The sequence below is a fragment of the Anneissia japonica genome, unplaced genomic scaffold (genome assembly GCF_011630105.1).
Source record: "Anneissia japonica isolate Jap-2015-1 unplaced genomic scaffold, ASM1163010v1 scaffold287709_len1912824_cov184, whole genome shotgun sequence".
In the NCBI taxonomy this organism is placed as follows: Eukaryota; Metazoa; Echinodermata; class Crinoidea; order Comatulida; family Comatulidae; genus Anneissia; species Anneissia japonica.
In genome coordinates this window covers 1,435,538-1,441,435 of record NW_022751466.1, presented here as the reverse complement: position 1 = coordinate 1,441,435, position 5,898 = coordinate 1,435,538, and the positions used below count along the sequence as shown (strand labels likewise).

The window sequence follows — 5,898 nt, the reverse complement described above, 5'->3', positions numbered from 1 at the left end:
GATTACGCAACGTGTATCGCGGTAACTATACAGCCATTTTGTTTTGTCGAGTATTACAAGTTTTCTATTCGACTGGTCGTCTTCGTTGAGTAGGATGTTACCGCTGCGTGCAGGTGGGCGTGGTTTAATGAAGAACGACCAGTCGAATACGGCCTTTGTATATTGTAAACATGTGCTTGCTGCACAGCTAACTTTGAGCGATCTTACGTCATCGCAGCTTTCGCGGCCAGTTTAGAGTTGTGGCTTCCTTTCCGATGGCGACGGACTGAGCAACAGTACAAAGATATCGAACTTCTTGAAATTTGACTGTTTTGTACCGCCGCAGTATATTCCAACATTAAATCGATAATTTATAGAATACTCTAAAACAAAGTCATATTACCATTGACAACTATGGCTGGGCTAGGCCTAGCTTGGCTAGCCTGGCTACCGACGAATCAAGGTACTCGCGAGAAATTAGTACTGAGGCTAAATCAAATTTTGCCTTGGGTGCTCTTTTATACTTGAAAGTTTGGCCTTGGTGCCTTTCCATTTGGCCTTGGTGCCTTTCAAAATCATGTCATACCAGAGGCCATTTGGCCTTGCCCATAAAATCCCCAAATTCGAGGCCTGCTCACTTTCTCTATTTGGAGTCACTTTTGTTTTATTTCATATAGTCATATAATTTATTTTTAATTTAAAAAAAAAAATTTTTTTTTTCAAAAATCATTTTGAATTTTTTATGTTCATGTCCTATTTTACATGTAATTACTCTTTATAAAGTTAAATGTTATTTTTTAAAAATCGTTATTATATTTAACTTCCATTGTTGATCGTTAAAGCATTCAGCATAAAGACGGAATAAATAAATATATTAAATACTGTAAAAAATAAATCTGCAGTATGGGATTCTTCAAATTTTGCTACAAGCCTCCCAAATATCACAGATTTCTGCTATTTTATTTAGTTCGTCTGCTACGATTTTTAAACGTATCCTGAAAATTTATTTTGCACAATGCCACACAATCTCCTTCTTGCTTTGCTCCTTTTAGGGGCGTTGAGGAGTACGCATCCAGATCCAATGTGTCAAAATTTCATATCTATTCATAGCCAATTATTGTGGAGACAGTCAGTCACTCAGCCGACGTAATAAAAATGAGAAGAATAAGGTATGGTACAGGCCTGGCCTACTGACAATACAGTAAGTCCTCTCGCTGTGTTTATCCTCCATGTTAAGATCTTTGCAACCACCGCTTACCTTAGTCGATGATGAGATGGCTGTTATTTGAATGTACTACTGTAATGTTTTGTGATCTTTTGTTTGATCATCATTAGTGAGGTCCATATCAAGCAAGGATTTCGGATGCCATGAGTCTACTTCGTGAATACATACCTGGATAAACCGACAAATTGCCTATTCTTACTCACACATGAGAACACCCCTCAAAAAATAATAGAACAGTCAACTCCTGGCGCCAAGCTCAAGCAGCCCCCACCACCTTGCAACTTCCTCATTCTTTTTTGAGTCGCGAGAAAGTGAACATCTAGGAAAGATTTTCGGTTGTATTTACGATCTTTTCTAGATAAATTTCAGATGCCATGATCTTGTTATTCTTTGACAAATACCTGTACGATACAATCTTTCTTTTTGATTGCAATAATAAAGATTATTTTCATTATTATGAAGTTGAATAAGAAATTGCGTGCGCATTGTGAAGATACAGTGAGAAGTTACAATTTTTGCTTACGACAAGTTCCGTTACAACATGCTTGGACTAAGCTTGTCTGGTGCGCAGGAGTTGGGGGCAAGGTGTGAGAGGTATTGTATGACATGACACGATAGTCATATGGAACTGTTCGATATCAAATTTTGAAAATGTAAAAAAAAATTGTGTCGTAGCACAGCTTAACATAAGCAACATCGCAATGTGTTAGGTAGGTGGAATGTTGCTTGTTGGTTTACATAAATCTGCAAACAATGTATTTAAATGCAGTTTGGCACATTTTATATGCTCGTATAATTATTAAAACATCTGTAAATTAACCTTCATAAAATATGAGACCTGTGGTGTGGCAAAACGGTTAAGTTGTAGCAAAAATTGAAATTCAAGTTATTGGTATTTTCAGATACCTAAGTATGTAATCTTTAAATTTTTGCACACATTGTTTAATAGTTAATGAACTATCGAAATAGTGTTAAATAAACAATTTGTTATAACACTTCCAGAACTAATACTTCGGGACATGATTAATAAGACATTAAACTGTATGGTGAAAAACAATACAGTAGAACCCCTCATTTACGTACGGCACAGGCTCAGAGCCGTTCGTAATTGCGGGTATTCGTAAAATTGTGGTTGACCCAAATTCCTATATATTTGCACTGGTACTATTTACACTGGCATAAACTAGGCCTAGGCTAGGCCCTCAGACCTACGCAGCTAAGTCTGAGGGGACCTAGGCCTACAGTAGGCAGTTTCTAAGCATTCTGATCCCACTCTAGGCCCTACACAAATTTGTTTTTATCGGACGTTTTTACCTTCTTAAATACCTAGATTGTGGATTTTGCTCTAACACAACTTCCATATATACTTGTTTTTTATATATTGATCATTTAATAAAACAATCAAGCACTATATTGACTAGCTGAAAACGATGTTTAAAAGAGAAGTAAAATTTGTCGCATGCACATGTGTGAAGCCATAATAAACACTGAATTTGAAGAGGCCTGTTAGAGGGCCTCCTTCACTTGAGAATTACATAGTACTGTATAGTATGGTATGTTGTGTTGTATGCATGCTAATAACAGTTACAATTCAAGCGGATTTTTTTAAATTTTTTTATTAGCTTCAATTTTCAAGACATCATCACCTTGATTTTACGTTCATAAAATCAGGAATTTCGTTAAATCAGGGTTCGTAATTGAAGGTTTCTACTGTATTGGATTTTTAGGCAATTTATTGAGCTCCCATATTTTGTAGCTCATTTACTCAATACTGGATTGTGCGACAACTTAACCATTTTGCCACGACATGCCGCATATGTATTATAACTTAAATTTGAATTTGACATAACTTATATTGAAATATATGTTGTTCTTTTGCTTGGTAGTTGGTTAGAAATGCATTATCAATGGTCACTTTTATACAGTAGGGCCTGCCACATTAGAAACCGTCCCAAGGTGCTTTTAACCACAAAGACTAAAAATTTAATTAATGAACAGATGTGAAGGGGAGGAGGAAGGTGCACACCTTCGGTTTTGAGATGCCGTCGCCATCACTACCGTGTACACGCAGGTACTGTACCTCGGCGTCAGTATGCTGGGCTCTGGTAGCTTCCACCGAGGGTAAGCCTGCGGCTCGACTACTGTGCACTGCTAAGTTGGCAGTGCCACCTCAAGTCAGGAGGTGCGACTTTTCAGGGTGAAAAACTTAACTACCGGAAATAAAAATGATAAATTGACTAAGTTGCCTCCTAGTCTTTCTAACACCAGGATTTTTGTCTACTCTGACTAAAAAGAATTTACATTAGGGCATACAGAGTTAATTCATTATCATGTACCTGTACTGCCTGAACAACTTGCACAGCTCTAATCTTGGCTGAAAATGATTGATATTTCTTGCTTTAAAGAAAGTTTTACGTAAAATTTTTTGGTTTTAAAAATGTGTCCTTTCTTGGATGATGTAACATTTTATATTATTTTTTAAGATTTTGAAATACGATTTAAGTGTGTGAGGAAAGATCATTCGCAGTAATCATCACCACAATCCCACAAATTGAGTTGGTAAAATAGAGAGTTCGTAATAGGGAGATATTACTGTATACAGTTTATAGCAGTTCATTTCGTGGTACTGGTATGTGCTGTAGTTGGTCAGACCTTGAGTGGTAATGACATTGATCATTATGATGAACATCAACACAACTGGTTCTTTTGTTTTTGTAGATACCCTTGAAGCTGCATCATTTTAAATAGAGCTACAGTATGAGAAAAATATATTAGACCTTGCACTAATTACTATCAAAGGAAGAATGAGATTTACAGTTTAAAAGAAAGCTGAAATGAACAAAGACGACCCAATACTAAAGCTGTATGCTTTAATTCATTCCTTGGAATAATTATTGGATAATAATTTTATATGCTTGCTAATTGACGTACTGTATGCCTTGCCGCCTAGCTCCCATTGTTTGACTTCCCACTTTCAGCAATGCAATCACATGGTGTGATTGTATAGTAAGATTTTGTTAGACAATATTTTTAGCTTGCTTTTTAATCAAATGATTTTTAACAATTAAACAATTACAGTTTGATTACTGTATTTCATAGTACTAGCAAAGCAGAACAAAATAATATACTGTATTCCTAAATATTAAAGAAAAGACACTCTTTAATAAATGGAAACTTTATTTGTTTGTGTTTCTTTGGGAAACAATTATAGAAAGGCCCAGATCATGAGTCTCCTGTAATTTGAGCATTTCTAGCAAGAATTTTTAATAAATTAATAGTCTACCGTTATTCCTTTTTTTTTCTTTTCTTTTTCTTTTTTTTGCTGAAGCTAAATATCACCCCAGGGTTATTTGCTGGGGCAATTCAAAGTAAAATGTTATTGAGATAATACAAACAATATCTACTATACTATCTATATTTTTTTTAAATGAAAAAAATAAAAAATTTTTTTTCCCATAAAAGGCATGTACGCAAGGGTGATAAACTCATAATTGTTTTTATTGGGCCTTATAGCAACTGCTATTTGCTATTACAGAACTGAATTCATGATTTTGGGAGTTTCCTCCGCTGCCTAAAATACTGGAGTCAAGGTCCAAATTGATGAGTTGATTAATTTCATTTTACCAGACCATAAGCAAACAGTGATTTCAACATAAAGCATAAAGCATTATTCCTTGCGTATTATGCAATACCTTGAGAAATTTGTGTCAGTTGTAGAGTATCTGAACAGTAATCAGAAGGTCTTTGGTTCGAATCACGATGGGTACATATGTTTTTCTCAAATGTTTAATATCAACTTAAAGCATGAATACTAATTGTCAATGTAAAATGCCAATTGTGAATAGTGAATGTGATTGCTTACTTTGTAAAATATAAAAAAATCTTAAAAAATCATTTTACACTGATATTAAGAAAAAACTGAATTGTTCAAAGAAGGATCGATGTTTGGATTAAATTAATTCAATTCAATTCAATAATTCTTTATTTATCCCTCATGGGGCAATTTTAAAACAGGACTGAAATACTCAATAAGTTAAAATCATTTATAAACATCGAACAACAATAATATATATAAAACTAAATAAATAGTAAGTGTATAAATATAAATCACCAAAAAACGTACAAAAGAGACCAACCAGAATCATAACTATAAAAATATATGTAAAAAGCTATCGTTATATAGTATTATTATTATTATTATTATTATTATTATTATTATTATTATTATTATTATTAATTATATTGTTATGATTGTTATTGTTTTATTTTTAATAAGTTATTATTGTTGTTGTTGCTATTAGATTTCACTTATAAATGTATAAATATAAATCACCAAAAAACGTACAAAAGAGACCAACCAGAATCATAACTATAAAAATATATGTAAAAAGCTATCGTTATATAGTATTATTTTATTATTATTATTATTATTATTAATTATATTGTTATGATTGTTATTGTTTTATTTTTAATAAGTTATTATTGTTGTTGTTGCTATTAGATTTCACTTTATAATTGCTAATACAGTAGAACCCCTATTAAGGGGACAGAAGAAAAATTGTCCCCTTACTAGGGGTGTCCCCTGACCAGGTGTTGGCCGTAGTGTTAAAATATATACTTTCCCTCATTATGTCTCTTATACACATCTAGATGTGTATAAGAGACAGTGTTTAATAGTTAATGACCTATCAAAA

At 33.5% G+C, this 5,898-nt stretch overlaps 1 protein-coding gene across 1 annotated transcript in view; it reads left to right on the top strand.

Annotated features, from left to right (window-relative positions):
• LOC117121626 (tyrosine-protein kinase SRK2-like) overlaps positions 1-5,898 on the top strand; it is a 42,945-nt gene that overhangs the window by 4,762 nt on the left and 32,285 nt on the right. The gene's annotated exons all lie outside the window — the stretch shown is intronic.